The following is a 15,423-nucleotide window of genomic DNA, read 5'->3' on the forward strand; positions in this document are numbered from 1 at the left end:
CCTTACTGGGGACCAGAACGTTGTCACGGCAGCCTTCCCAGGGAAGCAGTGGCACTGTCGGCAGACGAAGCAAAGGAGAGGGAACAGGCTGCCACCACGGATCACGTAAGCCCTGGGTGTTTGTGTAAGTGGAGCCCAGAGATGACTGGACTGGTTTCTTCACAAGCTGAGTCTCAGAGCCGGATTTGGAAAAATTAGAAAACGTGTCATTTTTTTGTGCAAGTATCATGTAAGTAATTCATAACTTCTGCCCACTCAGTGGTCATACAGAGTAGCAAGTGCTAAGAGGGAGAGAGACCCCTGCTGAGGCCTACGGAGGATCCCCAAGGTGCCTCTATTTCTCTCCTTTCCCCAGCCCCGCTCAGCCACCCCAGGGCTGGCAGTGGCACAGAGGTCTGGTCAGGGCCCCCAGGGAGAGGGACACCAGCCTCGAGGTGGAGAGAAGTCGCAGGTGGGATGTTGGGCTCCAGGCAGCCAAGCCCTCCTCAGAGGGTCAGAGTCCTGCCTTGGACGCTGAACCTCAAGGGTGGATGCACTCCCTCAAGATCCCCTCCCTCCTGTCCTCTTGCCCCTGCCCTTCCCACCCCGTGCTCCAGCCTCCTTCCCAAAACAAGGAGTTTTAAAGCATCTAAATGGTTGTCCCGCCCCTTTTTCTTCTGCAAGGAGGCCTCAGTCCCACCTCCCACCCCGAATTCCTCCTCTTGGCAGCTGAGCCCAGACCCCAGTTTTCGCCTGGAACATATGGCTTTAAGAAACCTCCCTTGTTTGCTGTTGGGACTGTTGACTGTATTTTATAGAAATAAAAAACCATGAGCTTGTTCTCCTTGTTGGCACAGCCAGCAAGGAACAGCTGGCAGCTTCGTAAACGACAACATTAAAGCCCAGCTCTGCAGTGGGGCAAAGATTTCCACAGCCCAGTGCTGCAGTTGGAATCATCTGGATGGATTTCTAAAACCAGGATGCCTGGGTCCCCCCACACCCAGATATTTTGTTTTAATTAGTCTGCAAGGGGTGGGAAGGGCCTGCATGAGGATTGCTTTCTAAGCCCCTCCCCACCCACCCCCAGGTGAATCTGATGTGTGCCCAAGGTTGAGAAGCACCGAGATGGAGAGATCCACCCCTTCTCTGCCAGGACTCCTGCCTCACCACTCAGGAGAGCACCTCTGAAGTGCCAGGATCAAGGATGGGTCACGATGAAGCAAAGCTACAGCACTGGTTATCCTCCAGGGGTTCTGCAGGTTCCCACCAGTACTCTCAGTGCCTCCAAACTCACCTCCTGTGGGTACAGGCCCAGCTGGGATCATCCGTCTCTTTGTAAATACATTTTCCAGGATAAATGATCTCTGCCTGGCATTCTAATCAATCAGCAAAACTTTTCTGACCACGTGGGACAAGAGGGGTGCAGCCCACAACAGACCCAGCCCTGGCCCTTCCTCACAGAGCCCCTGTCCAACTGCGAAGATGAGCAGATGACCAAGGACTTACCTGCACACTAATGCCTGTAGATTCAGGGTGCACAGTGGGCTTTTGGAGGAGGGCTGACAGTGTGTGCTACAGTAGTCAGCTCCCTGTAGAAAAGGCATAGGATGGAGGGGGGGTAAGTCAAAGGAAGAAGCTACAGAGTAGGTAGAACTCTTTCACCCCGTGTGGCTATAAGGTGTGAAGGCAAGAAAGGTGTAACTGCTCGGAGAGGAGGTGATGGGGAAATGGGAAGGTAAAAGTGCTCCTGTGGCCCATCCCTTCCCACTAACGCTATCATTACCCCCTGGCTAAGGTCATTGTCACAGGAAAGGGACTGGGACCCTAAGAGCTCCTTCCTGAGCAGGCTTTTTTCTATCTGAATTACTTGGGCAGGGAATGGGGGAGGGTCAGAGGTTCCTTTTGAGTCTCTTGTTTCCTAAAACAACAGCTTGAAATCAATATCCCAAAAAAGTAGTTTCAAGGAGGCCGAACTTTGGTCCCTTCAGTCCCACCTTTTCAAAAATAAAATTTTACATTCCAGGAGCAAAGTTGGTAGATTGCTCCATATTTCACTGACTCAATTACTTAGTCCTGAAAACAAGTCAGTTAGGGTAAATTGTTTAGTCTCATTTCAAGAGGCGATGATGCAGATGGGTTCCCAAAGTGAGCCCCATATCGTGTAAATAAGCAATCAATGTATTTAACAAGGGGTATGCCTATGAAAAAGAAGAAAAAACAAAAGTTAATGATCAGAGCAAATGATAAACCAGTTTCTGAGGCTGTAAGGCTGTCATTTGAGAAGATTTCTAGGTGTAAGACTCAATGTTGCCTTTGCTGGAATGAAAGCAAAGCTGTGGCAATCTGATAGACCCTCCTTATCTGCTGTTTGAATGTCTCTGATGATACCATCAGGTGCTCAGGAAAATTCTGCATGGTTTACACAGCATCAGTCACTAAGATTGTTGTGGCAATTGCTCAAGTGTAAAGCAAGTCCTTTGGCTGAAATTTGCAATTGCAAGCTCAGAGAAAAAAAGTTTTAGTTCTCAATAATTCCAAGTCGAAAGATGGGAGAAACATAAAATAGTCTGGAGGGTTGTAGCCAAATGATTAAGGAAACTAGAAAAATTCAGGATCCAGTTCAGTTTATAGATGAAAAATAAAACTTTGGAAACAATGAACTGAACTAGAGTCTAATGTCCACAACTATGTATTATAGATTCTATTGAAACACAATATCACCCCCTAGAATCACCCTCATTTTTATCAAAGACAGATAAATTAAGATTATTTACTACAATAAGTCCAGTTTCAACTTGGCCTGATTGTTTGCATAAACACAGCAAGAGTAACAATGGGTCATATAGGTTCTCTTAAGTCTGCTTTGCTGGAATCTCATAGTCTCCAGAATACACTTTAGCCTCTCAGGGAGAGGAAGCCAAGCCACATATTTGCCCTCAGGCTTTGCCTGTAATATCCATAGATTTGGGTAAATTCCTCAAGTTCTTGAGGTCTCCAAAAATGTCTTGAGGTTCTTTTTTTTTCTTTTTTTCTTTTTTTGCCATCTCTCAGGAAAGAAACCTTCATTCCTTACCAGGAAAGACTGCCATGTAAATAAGCAAGTTACCGGGCCCTTTCTCCAAGGGGCTTTTATCAAGTCCCAAAGTCAACCTTAAATTCTCAAAGCTTTCTGGTGACATCCAGAATCTAGGCATGTTTCTCTCAAATACGACATTCCAGTCAAAGACTTAGTTAATAAAACCAGTTTCCAATTGTGTTCTGTTATAAAGAGAACAAACCCTTATTGGATTCATGCAAACATATTGCTATGAAAATAATAATACTTATTAAGAGTTCCCTGGCCTGGTCGGTGTTGCTCAGTTGGCAAGAGTGGTGTCCACACACCAAAAGGTAGCAGGTTCGATTCCTGGTCAAGGCACATACCTAGGTTGCAGGTTTGATCTCCAGCCCCAGTTGGGGCACTTGCAGGACGCAACCAATGGATATTTCTCTCTCACACTGGTGTTCCCCTCTCTCTCTGTCTCTCTCTATCCCTCCACCCCCTCCTTCCCCTCTCTGTAAAATTCAACGAATATGTCCTCAAGTGAAGGTTAAAAAAGAAGTTTCCAAATTCTGGAGGGATCAAGTAGGGAGAAAAATATGCTTTAATAATGCTTATAAGGGTATAATTTACCAAATTGCTTTAAGAAAGGAAAAACGGTTTCCTTATATCTGGAAAGCAGTAAAAAAAAAAAAAAAAAAAAAAAGATTTAAAAATCAGCAATATTTTGAACAAATTTATAAAAATAATAACTATCCTCAGTTCATTCAGTCTCATAATCACTCTTTGTTTATCCTGATTACTCACCAGTATTTCCATGAATCCAGTTATCCCTCAGAGTTCTGGGAGTCTTCATCCAGTTCAAAGGTGTAATCTAAACATTTATTCTCAGAAAACTCTACTTCAGAATAAGTCAGAGTCCTTTCCACGGATCTTTCCAAAGATGTAACATATTTGAAAACGCATCAGAGTAAAGCAATGACTGTCCCTAAATGACAAAAACTTAAAATGATCTGGTTATAGATCTGATTGTAATGCAATTGATAAAAAGCTTTGCTTTTTTGTAACAGCATTTGAAGATAACATTTAGAATTACAAATGAAAGTATATCAGAACTTTGTAGACTCTTGAAGATTTTTATATAATTTCTAGAACATCCACTTTCATAAAAGTATATGTATACAAATAGAATATAAATATTATTTTTTATTTGACAGAGTTTCTTATGTATACTTCAAATCTATCAAATAGGCTTGATTACTTTAAAAATTCTCTTTTGTAAGGAGAGAGAACAAACCTTTGAGGTTTTCCAGGGGGCCCATTGGCATAACTCAAAGCCATTTCTAGGTTAAGAAAAAGTCTCTTAAAATTTAAACCTTGAGAAAGTTGTCAAACATACTTGACCAAAAGATCATATATCATTATGAAACAACATTAAATTACTTATTTACTCAAAGTGACAATAAAAGGTATTTTTAGGAGGGAAATGACACTGAGGTTTGAACCTGCTCGGAAGAGGTGAAGAAACATTAAAACAGTAAAAGAAGTTTTTCCAGTCGACCCATCTCCCACTGAAACCTTTCCCAGGGAAGACCAAAGCCTTGCTCAGCCACAGCCAATGGCCTGCACTGTCCCCTCAGGTGAAAATCCTTCAGCAGGAACGATTTCTCCAGAGCCTGGATTTCTCCAGAGCTCTGAAGAAAGCAAGAGTGTGGGAGTGGCTTCCAGGAAAGCTCTCCATGCTGACTCATTTGACAACTTCTCACGAAGGGATAGGGCCACCAGCTCTGCCTTCCTAAGGACATGTCCTACTGCACCTCACACCAGAAGTAAATTGACAATGGTGGAGAAACAAGGTGGAAAATGTACTGAGCCAGAGCCAGCCTGTGGAAAGTCTTCAGATCATCAGAGTAAACAAGGGATGGTGGAAGCCAGAATTCTCATGGACGTTTAGCCAAAATGGAAGTTCTCTGCTCTCAAGAATATACTAAAGTTATAAATGCATCACATATTTCCTCTGTGTTGATGGGAATCAGATGAAATACAATTTTTTCAGATTTCCTATTTGAAAAGCACAATCCTGTAGCATTACCACAAACAAAGGGTCGAGGTTTCAATTCCTGGTCAGGGCACATACCCAGGTTGCTGGTTCGATCCCCGATCCGGGCATGTATGGAAGGCAACCGATCGATGTTTCTCTCTCTCTCCCTCTCCCTCTCCCTTCTACTCTCTCTAAAATTAATATAAACATACCAACTCTGTTAGAGCAAACGATAACTTACCTTTTCTATTCTTTGTATGGGAAACATTATAAAATGACATTTATATGGAAAGGTGATCAAGAGTATGAAACCAAAAGAGTAGGAAGTTGGAGGAACTCAGAGGTATACTAGGCAGTTATTTGGTAAACACTTCATGCCATCTTTCTGGATTGGAGGCTGTTCATTATATTACTCACATTGGTGTTCTGTTGTGGTTTCTTTTCATATTTTAAATTAACTTTTGTACCTAAAAAAAACTTGGGCAGAAAACACTGAAAGTTATCAAATAGATGAATTAAGGAGTGACAATTAGCTTTACACAATTTGATTTAACAAAAACAAATATTCTTTTAGAGAGTGTTCTCCGGAGGCATTTTAATTATGACCCCATAGAACGTTACAGCTTGAAAAGAACTTCGAGGTGATCACATGCACCTTATTTATTCCTCAGGTAGCTGAGGAAACCACAGCCAAGAAAAGGAACCAAGCCCCAAAAGCACACTGTGAGTTTGTGGCGAAGACAGAATTAGAATCCAGGCCCCTCTCCCGTCCACACTGCTCCTGCCTCCCGGCCCTAGAGAGGCGCATCTTCTTTGTGAGGTTGATCCCATCACTCACTCTGAGACACACACACTGACAAAAGCCCCTCCACCTCTGCACCCACAGTGCTACAAAGGCAGGTCCCCAAGGCCAAGCAAGGAGAGCAAGGCCTGATTAACTCCCTGCCTCGCACCCGCCCTGTCGCCAGGGTCTGGATTTCCCACCTGTCTTTCCTGCTGCTGGAGCGCCTGCTGTGGCAGGTGCTGCGGGTGCCCCCTGCTGGCCAAGCTGGGTATCACAGGCCTGGCCCCCTCCCTTTTGCAGACTCCGGCCTGGTCTCCAGAGGTTTAAACCCTGTGCATAAGCAATGGCGCTAAAGTGGAACCATTCCCCACATAGAGGGAGAGGAAATGTTCCGTGAGATTAGTCTGCTCATGTCCAATTGGCTTCAGCGATCGGAATCCCACCCGCAAGACCTAGACGGGGGAAGCCTGGGCAGTGCAGCCCAGAGCAGGGCCTTGAAATTGAATGTGAAGAGGTAATACCTGCGGATCTGGTTCAAATGCAAATTCTGACCGACTGGGTTTGGGGTGGACCCAGGAGCCTGCATTGCTAGCAGGTCTCTGGTGAAGTGACGCTGCTGGTTCCAGAATCACGCTTTGAGTTGCAACATTCTAGAATCTGGATGAAAGTGTATGGACTTTGGAGCCAGGCAGAATGGTCCGAGTCCCACCTTTTCCACTTACCAGCTGTGTGCACTCAGAAGGGCTTAACCATCTTGAACCTTGAACTCCAAATCTGTAAAATGGGCGTGTCCACACCTACCTCACTGCATTTTAAGTGGATTGTGTAGGTGATGTATATAAACACCTTGGGTGGTATCCAGCATGTAATGGACGTTCAGTAAATGGTGATATTACCATCAGGGGAATTTTTTCCCAATAAGCTTATGTCACTGCTCATGAACATTAGTGAAAGGCTTTGATCTACACAAACATGTAAGTCATAGCATCTCAGGTATGTGGACGTCATAGTCTCATTTGTTAGCCCCTCACTGCCAAGGTTAGACCCCTATAACTGCGAACCCTGGGGCTTTGGGTCAGTTAGAGTCAGTGGTCCCGGGCATCCCTGATGAATGTACCTCTTCTCTCACACCCACACTGGAAAGACACAGAAAAGGTAAGATTGATGCCTCAGCACCAGGCTGGAGGCAAGCCGTATTTCACACGTGCTCCAGGCAGACACTGGAACGTGACCCGCAAATAAAATCAAAGCGTACAGGGAGACTCGCTGCTGCGGAGCTAGCAGCTCTATGTTTACATGCCAGCATCACTTCTCTGTCACTGAGCTGCCTCCACAAACCTTGTAAGTTTTCTGAGCCTCAGTTTGCCCATCTGTAAAATGACATGAAAACAATGCATCCAAATTAGGCACAGAATGTGAAGTACTTTGAAAATCATCATCCCCCTTGCCTGGGCTCCTCTTGTGTGGGAGGGGCTGGAGTTTTGGATAAATTGAGACCTTTTCTCCACAGGTCGTTCAGAACCCAAAGACCCAGGAAGCTAGAGGCAGCAGGTGTTACAGAAATGTTTGTTTGTAAATAAAATATACAGCAATTTATTTTATGGTCAAAGAGTCTAGGTCGCTATTGTTAAAGAGCCATCTACCCACCCAGGTTACATTTTGAAGCAAAGGGCGACTGAAACAAGGGAAGTTCCATCTCCACAGCAAAGCCTAGACAATCCTTCTGCACTGGTTCTCCCCCGCTCATCCTCAACTCTATTCCCAATATCACCAAAGTCTGGGAGCTCCCCAGATCTCCCCAGCCCACCTCATGCCTTTTCACATGCCCTTCCCCTCAACCTTTCCCAAATATGAGCCATGGGCCAGTCAGGGCTCTTGTTTGCAGCAGAATCTGTCTCCCAATGGCTTAACCAGTTAAATGACATGTCAGAGGGTGCCAGGGAGAGCACAATCCCCAGGAAGCCTGAGAACAGCTGAGCAGGGGGATGGAACAAAGAGAAACACAGAACGCGGCTAGGACTGCAGCGCAAAACAGTCCAGGCACGACCCCTCTGCTGCCACCGCCACCACCAGGAGCCACGGGTGTGCGCACTGCCAATGCCACCTGCCCTGCAGGCTGGCTCTGCCCAACTCTGCCGCCATCGCCAATCCAGGAAATGAGACTCATCGGCTGTGCTGCCAAGTCCCAGATGGATCTGTCCAGCTGGACAAGTCTGGGGGACTTAGCCCTTCTTACAGGCAGGGCAGAGGGTGGGAAAATTGGGCTTTTCAATCTGTGGTGAGACGTGAGGCCCGCATTCCAGCCAGACCAACTCGGGTGAAGGGCTCAGATGCCAGGCGGCGGGAAAGATAACACACGGACACCACGACTCTCCAGGAGCATCACGGTGGTGCCCACACCTCTCTGACACACTTTTCTCTGTGTGTGACACAGGCCCTGTAGACCCTGAGACTTGGTCCCGCGGTTTTGTGTTTCCTGGCTAGGTGTCCGTACCGCCTCGGGACAGACTCCTCAAAAGCAGACCTTGGGTGGGAGAATCACACGCAGGTAACTTATAAAGGAAGTTCTCCAGGCAAGATCTTCGAGGGAGCGGGGAAGCCGAACAGCAGGAGGAGGCCGATCTCGGAGGGCACCTGGGGCAAAAGTGCAGCAGAGGGTGGCTTCAGACCGACCCACTGGAGAGCTCAGGGTTGTCCCAGCCCAAGGCGAGGGGCTGGCCTCCCACCCTCCACGCCCAGCAGGCACCGATTAGTGGCAGCCAGGGTTGGAGGAGCAAGGTGGAAATATAAACCCCCGGGCACAGCCTGCCCGGGGCTCCCATGGCCCCATCACAGGCCTCCGAGAAGAGGGCAGGTGCAGGCTTAGGGGACAGGAATGGACAGCAGCAATGGTGAGGGGGCCCAAGGAGACGGGACAAGCTCTGACACTGTCTGCTCCAGGGACCCCCAGACTGGGAGCCCCCCAAAGCAGCCTGTCACTGATCTGTTCCCATGTTCCCAGCACTCAACATAGGGCAGGAAATCTCCAAAAAGTGAGTAAGCGCTGGCTAGGAGGGGCTGTTGCTTCTGGGGTGTCAGGAGGAGCAGCAGACAAACAGACACAGCGGGAGGCAGCAGGCCAGGGCCAGGGAACCTAGTCTGGGTTTCCTTTCCCTTCCTTACCTTGAAGTCCGGGCCGCACTCTGTCAAAGGGAAGAGTCTGCGGCGTCTCCAAGGTCTGAGGCCCCTGTCCTTAGAAGGGGTCCCGTGTGAAGAGAGCACTTGCCCCAAGAAGGGGAACAAGCGTTGGAGTTCTCAGGCACAGCCGGCCTACAACCTCCCACCCCCTGAGGAAGAGACTAGAAGCTGAGCAACTGCGATGGGCCCGGCCGGGCGTGGCTCAGCGGCTGAGCGTCGAGCTAGGATCCAGGCGATCGGGGTTCGATTCCCAGTCAGGGCACATGCCCGGGTTGCGGGCTGCAGCCAATCAAGGACTCTCTCATCACTGATATTTCTCTCTCTCTCCCTCTCCTTTCCTCTCTCTGAAATCAATAAAGATATATTTTTAAAAATTTAAAAAAAGAGAGAGAGAGAAACTGTGATGGCTTCCAGGGTGACATAAAATTCCCCGAGGACTCGGGGGACTCTCTACAGCAGCTGTCTTCCCTTCACCTACCCGCTAGAGGAAGGCAGCACTGGACAGGCCCCTAAGACCCTGACAGGTGTGTTTTCACAGGAGACCTCCCAGGAGAATTCACCCCACTGCCTCTGGAGAGGGGCTGCTTTTAATCCTATGCCTTCAACCTGGCCAACCCCGAGGAAGGGCAGAACCGGGGACAACCTCCTCTCCCACTTCGAGACAGAGAAGCAGGGTAGAGCGAAGGTTTGATTCGGTCCTTCCGGTCTGAGGCACAGATGACAGCCCCAGGAATGGGGCCGACCACCAAGAGGAGGGACCACTGAGCAAGGCTCTCCTTGGCCAGATCGTGTCATCAGCAGGTCAATGCTTAACACTACCATTGGCCTGTGGAGTTAAGGGCCACTGTGCCAGTTAATCTTACATGTCAACTTAGCTGGGTCACAGTGCTCAGATATGTGGTGAAACATAATTATGAGTTTTTCTGTGAGGGTGTTTTCTGGATGAGATAACATTTAAATCAGCGAACTTTGAATAAAGCCAATTGTCCTCCATACTGTGGGTGGGCCTCATCTAATCAGCTGAAGGGCTGGGTAGAACAAAAGCCTGACCTCCCCTGATCAAGAGGGAATTCTGCAGCTCATAGTTCTTGGACTTGAACGGCAGCCTTGGTTTCTTCCTGGGTCTCCAGCCTGATGGATTTATATATATATGAAGGGCCACATGGAGGTCCCCAGAAGGGCAGACCTAAGCAGTGTCACTGAGTTCCCACACATCTAGATAGAGAGAGCTCGGCAAGCCCGCAAACCTTTCCCTGTGTGGTTTTGAGAGAGAGTGGGCCTGCAGGGGCTTTGGGGCCAGGGCAAGACTATCAGCAGGTACGGTGTGCAACAGTTGGCTGGGAACTAGGTGGGAACTTCTGCCGGGGCCAGCGGGAAAGCAGGACAGACCCCAAGATCAGCGGATGCTGACTGGGATGGAACATCTGAAAGACAGACCCCTGGCCAGCCCATCACTCGCCAGGACAAGTCACAAATCCCCAGTTCTGTAAATCCACCCTGGAAGAAAAAGGAATTGTGAAATGACTGAATTTCATTTATAGTAAGTTTTATTCAGCAGAATGGGAACTTGATATAAATTGTGTTCAATTACAGAGATTTATGGTTGCATTTCTTGCACAGCTATTTAAGTGATGGAAATTATCAATGCCATCATCCCCCCAGATAGCTTGTTCACACTATTCTGTACCCACAGGGGGGACTCTTTTTTTTTTTTAATCCTCAACTGAGGATATGTTTTCTAATTGATTTTTTAGAGAAAGAGAAAGGGAGGGAGAGAGAGAGAGAGAGAGAGAGAGACTGAGAAACATCGGTCGCCTCCTATGTGCACCTGGACAGGGAATCAAATCAGCACAGTAGGTATATGCCTTTGTGCCCCATCTGGGAATCGAACCCCCTACCTTTCCGTGTACAGGACCTTTCGGTGTACCTGCCAGGACCTCAGAGGGGCTCTTAACCTCAGAAACAGAGTCCCCATGTCCTGAAGATGTATTGCTGCCGAGGCCCCAGCCCAGACCAACTGCAGCAGCAACCCAGAGAAGCGGTGTGCGTGCGTTTGTTCATCCATCTGTTTGTCTTAAGGTCCCCGGGGGTTCCCACGTGGGTGCAGCTGGAAACCACCTTGGGCCTTCCTCTCCGCGGCGGCCTGTAGTCCTGCACACAGACACTCACTGGCCGGAGGGACATAGCAGGCGATGGAGGATTCTCCCTCTGCCCTCATGTATTCTCTGTTCCTCTGTTCTTGCCGAGTTTCAAATGCAGCCACATCAGACTCGGCCTCAAGTCCAAACTGTATTTAAGTGGCACTTATTTCCTTCCGGTTTGCCAGAGGTCGCACTAGTAGTTCCATCCCATACTCAGGTTCACTAACCAGCGAGGCAACGCAGCAGCCCTTTTCAAGGCCGTCCTTCCTTCTTCCAAAACCTTAAACCAACGACATGGAGCAGCCTGGCGGGTGCTGCCCGGGGGCGGGGGGTGGCCCCGGGGAGGGGGAGACCCAGCGCCTCCGTGTCCTCCCGGCACCAGCCCTGACCTCCAGCCTCCGCAGGACTCGTGCCGGAGTCCTGAGCTCCAGGTCAGGCGAAGACCCCGGGAACGCTGAGTGTACTCACTCCAGCTGTCCCTTCCCAATCTCGCAAGTTTCCAATTGCTACTTTGTCTTTGAAGACCCCAAAAAGGAGAGAATCCCCTCCATGGGAAAAATGAGGAGAGTAGAAGTGAAATAAATCTTTGCTTAGAGGCTGTTCAAATGGTCACAGCCAGGACAGAAATATACCAAGAATGGATTCATTGCTGACAATGAAACGCAGGGGGACCCTGGAAAATTGATCAAAACTGGCATATGGAAGGGATGTCAGAGTGATGGAGGAGGCAGCCTGCCACCCCCGGGCCCAGGGACCACTGCTGTGCTGTCTGTCGCAAGGACCGATGGCAAGGCGAGGGGCACCTCGTGGCGAGGCACCAAAACCCCACAGCCACGTTTAAAAGCCAGAGGTTCAGTAATGAGAAGCCTTCTGCTTTCAAAGCAAGATCGAGGGGCCCATTAACAGACTTCGCCAGGGACCTGGAACGGTGACAGTGGTGGATGGGACAGGAGAGCATGAGAGATTCTATCTCTGAATATCTGAGAGGACTCGCGGTTAGCAGGAAAAGCTGGGACACTCTTAGACTAACTCTGCCCCCCCCCCCCAAGTCCTCTAGGCCCCTCCACCTCTAGAGGCTGACGGGTGTAGATTACACAAGAGTTCCAGACCCTCTGGCTTGAGGCTGGGCCAGCGACTGGGGTGCCCAGCAGAGATTAGGAGGAGAGGTGGGTGAACTCGGGGTATATATTGACTTATTGCCCTGGCTGCCTCTCTGAAAGGTCACCTCAGGCTGGCTCTGTCCCTGGACAGAGTCCTGACTGTCTCAAAACGGCCAACTGGCCGTGTGTCTTCCTTCCACAACTGCTCCCTCCCTATTGTTAGGGCCTCAGGGATCACAGTTGCGATGCTACAGGCCACTGGTCACTGCATTTCCATGTGGCTCCTACACCCCACCTTGTCAATGGAACCTCATCAAATGGCCCTTTGTTGAGCGTCCCATTCCTTTCTGTTAGGTCCCAGGCTAATACAGATACCAACAGCCCCTACACTTTTTTCCTGGCCGTTCTCAGGTGTCTGTGGAAAAAGACAGGTTACATATTCAGTGGGACAGAAAAATTATTCCACTCGAAGTAAGAAACAGAGACAAGAGGCAAAGCTTGTAAGAGCCTTTGAGGTGTGTCGCTAACTTTTTCTCCTGTTAGAGCCACCATTGTACTTTTGAGTATAATTGGTTAAAAATTAGTGTTCAGGGCCTTTTAAAATTGCTGGGAGAAGTGATACCTCCCTTAAACCAATAATTGAATTGCTTAATTGAAAACATAAATCTCTATTGTGAATACTGATGGTTCCTCTTTAACTGCTCTGTGAGCTACGCCTATCAGCCTGGGCTCTGTTGTTTTATAGACATGTCAGGTAAGTGCTTATAACACAAAGTATTCCTCCCGTGGTGTGTACTAGGTAATAAAAGTTAAGTTGTTCCTAAAATGATTTTGCATTTCTGTTTCAGCTGTGAGCCAGCGTCTGCTTTTTAAGGTTAGAGCATTTCTAATGCAATGTCATTAATTAGCTTCCCGATGGCCCATTTGTTCAGGGATTTATGCCTCTTGAACAAATTTCTGAGCTGTTAATGGAAAACGATATTTTGTTAAGCAGACTTGGGCGGTGTCTGATTTGTCCTAAAATAGTGTGCTAGTGTCAGACTCTGGGCTACTAGCTCATGGGTGTTCTTATGGATTTATTTATTAAAATACTAGCTTTTGTGTTTCGGTATAATATTTTGGTTGTCCTGTGTGTTTTGTTTGCTTATAAGTCACAAGTGCTTCTTACTTTTCATAAATCCTTAGAAACTGGAAGTGAGAGGACAGGCTCAATTATCCCAAAGAACTTTCTGAAGTTCTGCTCAACAGCCAACTACTAGTAGGAACAGGAGGCTGAAAATACACACCCCCACATCCAAGGGGGTGGGCTCCCCTTTATCAAATTGCCCAGCAGCTGCCCAGGGAGAAAAGGCTCATTAAAGAATGACAAAATGAAAGGCAATAATTACAGGCAATCAGAACGAGCCAAATGGAAAACCCACCACAACCCATGAAGATGTGAGACTAAAAGGGAAATTAACCACCGACAGGCCAGCAGGGGAACATACTAAGTTATGGAAGCTCTTGGGGAAATGTTGGCCAACACTCAAGTTACCAACACAAGTGGCCGTTGCCCCATCGGCTTGCTGACATGTGAGACACTGGCCGGGGCTGAGAACCTGGGCAGAAGGTGTCCCTTGAGAAGGATTTGGTTGTGCACATGTTTAGTTTATATGATAAGGGAAGGGTATAGTATGCTATCAAGCGTGTATCAGGTCTTCACATGCACACACACACACGCAGCCCGGGTTTGGGTCTGCGTGAGCCCTGAGGATCGATCAGAGCTGAGGCTTTTCTCCCTCACACACAGACACAGAGACACTTACCACCTTCGTGCTTCCAAGCCTTGGCTTATGCCAGTTTTTTCCTTTTCCTAAACTTCTTTTCTTCTTCTGCCAATTAAACTCAGATTTATATCGATGAGCCCCAAAGAATTACCACCCCCCCCACTGTACTCTGCCACCTCCTCCTGCCCGGGGCGGGGGAGCAGGAGGGCTGTCCTCGGAGGGCAGAAGCCCGTGGAATGGGTAAGGGTCCCCCCTGCACGAGCTCTCTGGCCTCCTGACTCTACAGAGCCCGGCCACTCCCGAGGCCTCTCCTGCAGCTGCCCTCGAGGGGGTCCCTGTGATTGCTGGGCCTCTGACATTGGGCGCCTCCAGGGTAAAGTATTTCCCTTCAGAAGAGCACCGAGCAAAAGCATTTTGGGGTGTGCCTCTGGCTCTGCCACCTCACCACCCTCCGCTTTCCAGCCTCCTGGGGACAACCACACAGCCCAGCAAACCCGTGAGCTCGTCCCCTGAAGTGAGGGTGCGAATGGGCACAAGGTCCTACGCACTGCAGGGACTTACACAGCTGCTCTTAGCACGGCCAGTGCAGAGAAAACACTCAGTTCTTAGTAAGCGGTTCTCATGGACCCGACACTTCACATATGTCATCTTTTAAAAGCCCACCAGGTGAAGCCCACCCAGAACACACGTGTAACCAAAGTTAGGTTTACTAGCTTGTGGCAGCAAGGGAGAGCACATGCCAGAGGAACCGCGAAATGTCCCAGAGGTGGGAGCCGTGAAACATTCATTACTTATTGAGATTGGGGGGCTGAAGTTGATCTCAGAATGGCCTTGGCAGGGGCTGGTCAGAATCTGTCAAGGAGGGAGTTGCTGGAGCACCCAGGAGGTCTTACAGACACGCACAAATCGCGCAGACACGCCTGGGAGCCACAGGCACGCTGGGTCCTGAAGACACACACCCACGTGAGAGCAGCATTAGTCACAGCAGCCAAAAGGTAGAAACAACCCAAATGCCCCCTGACAGGCGAACAGGTAAACAAAATGTGCTACATACCTCTGTTATCAGTGGGGTGTCCTCTGTGTCCCCGCCAGTTGCCTGTGGAAGTGGGCTGATTGGGGTGCTGCTGGAATAAGAATTTCTGGAGGCTCCCACCGGAGGGTGAGGTATTGTGGAAAGTTTTATTTCTGTGGAATTAGACCCCCGAGTCTCCAAGGTCCCGTCTCCCTCCGTCCCTCCAAGGGAAAAGCCCCGTTTCGGCTCCAGCAGAGCTGGGATGAACGCCACTTCCCAGAGCCTCCGTCGCACACGGGAGCATCTGCTGGCTTAGCTTGTGCTCCCGGCTGCAGCCCGCTATGTGCGGGGTCCACACGGCCGTGGGCCACGCGGCTCCCAGG

The sequence above is a fragment of the Miniopterus schreibersii genome (assembly GCF_964146895.1).
Source record: "Miniopterus schreibersii genome assembly, chromosome: 14".
In the NCBI taxonomy this organism is placed as follows: domain Eukaryota; kingdom Metazoa; phylum Chordata; class Mammalia; order Chiroptera; family Miniopteridae; genus Miniopterus; species Miniopterus schreibersii.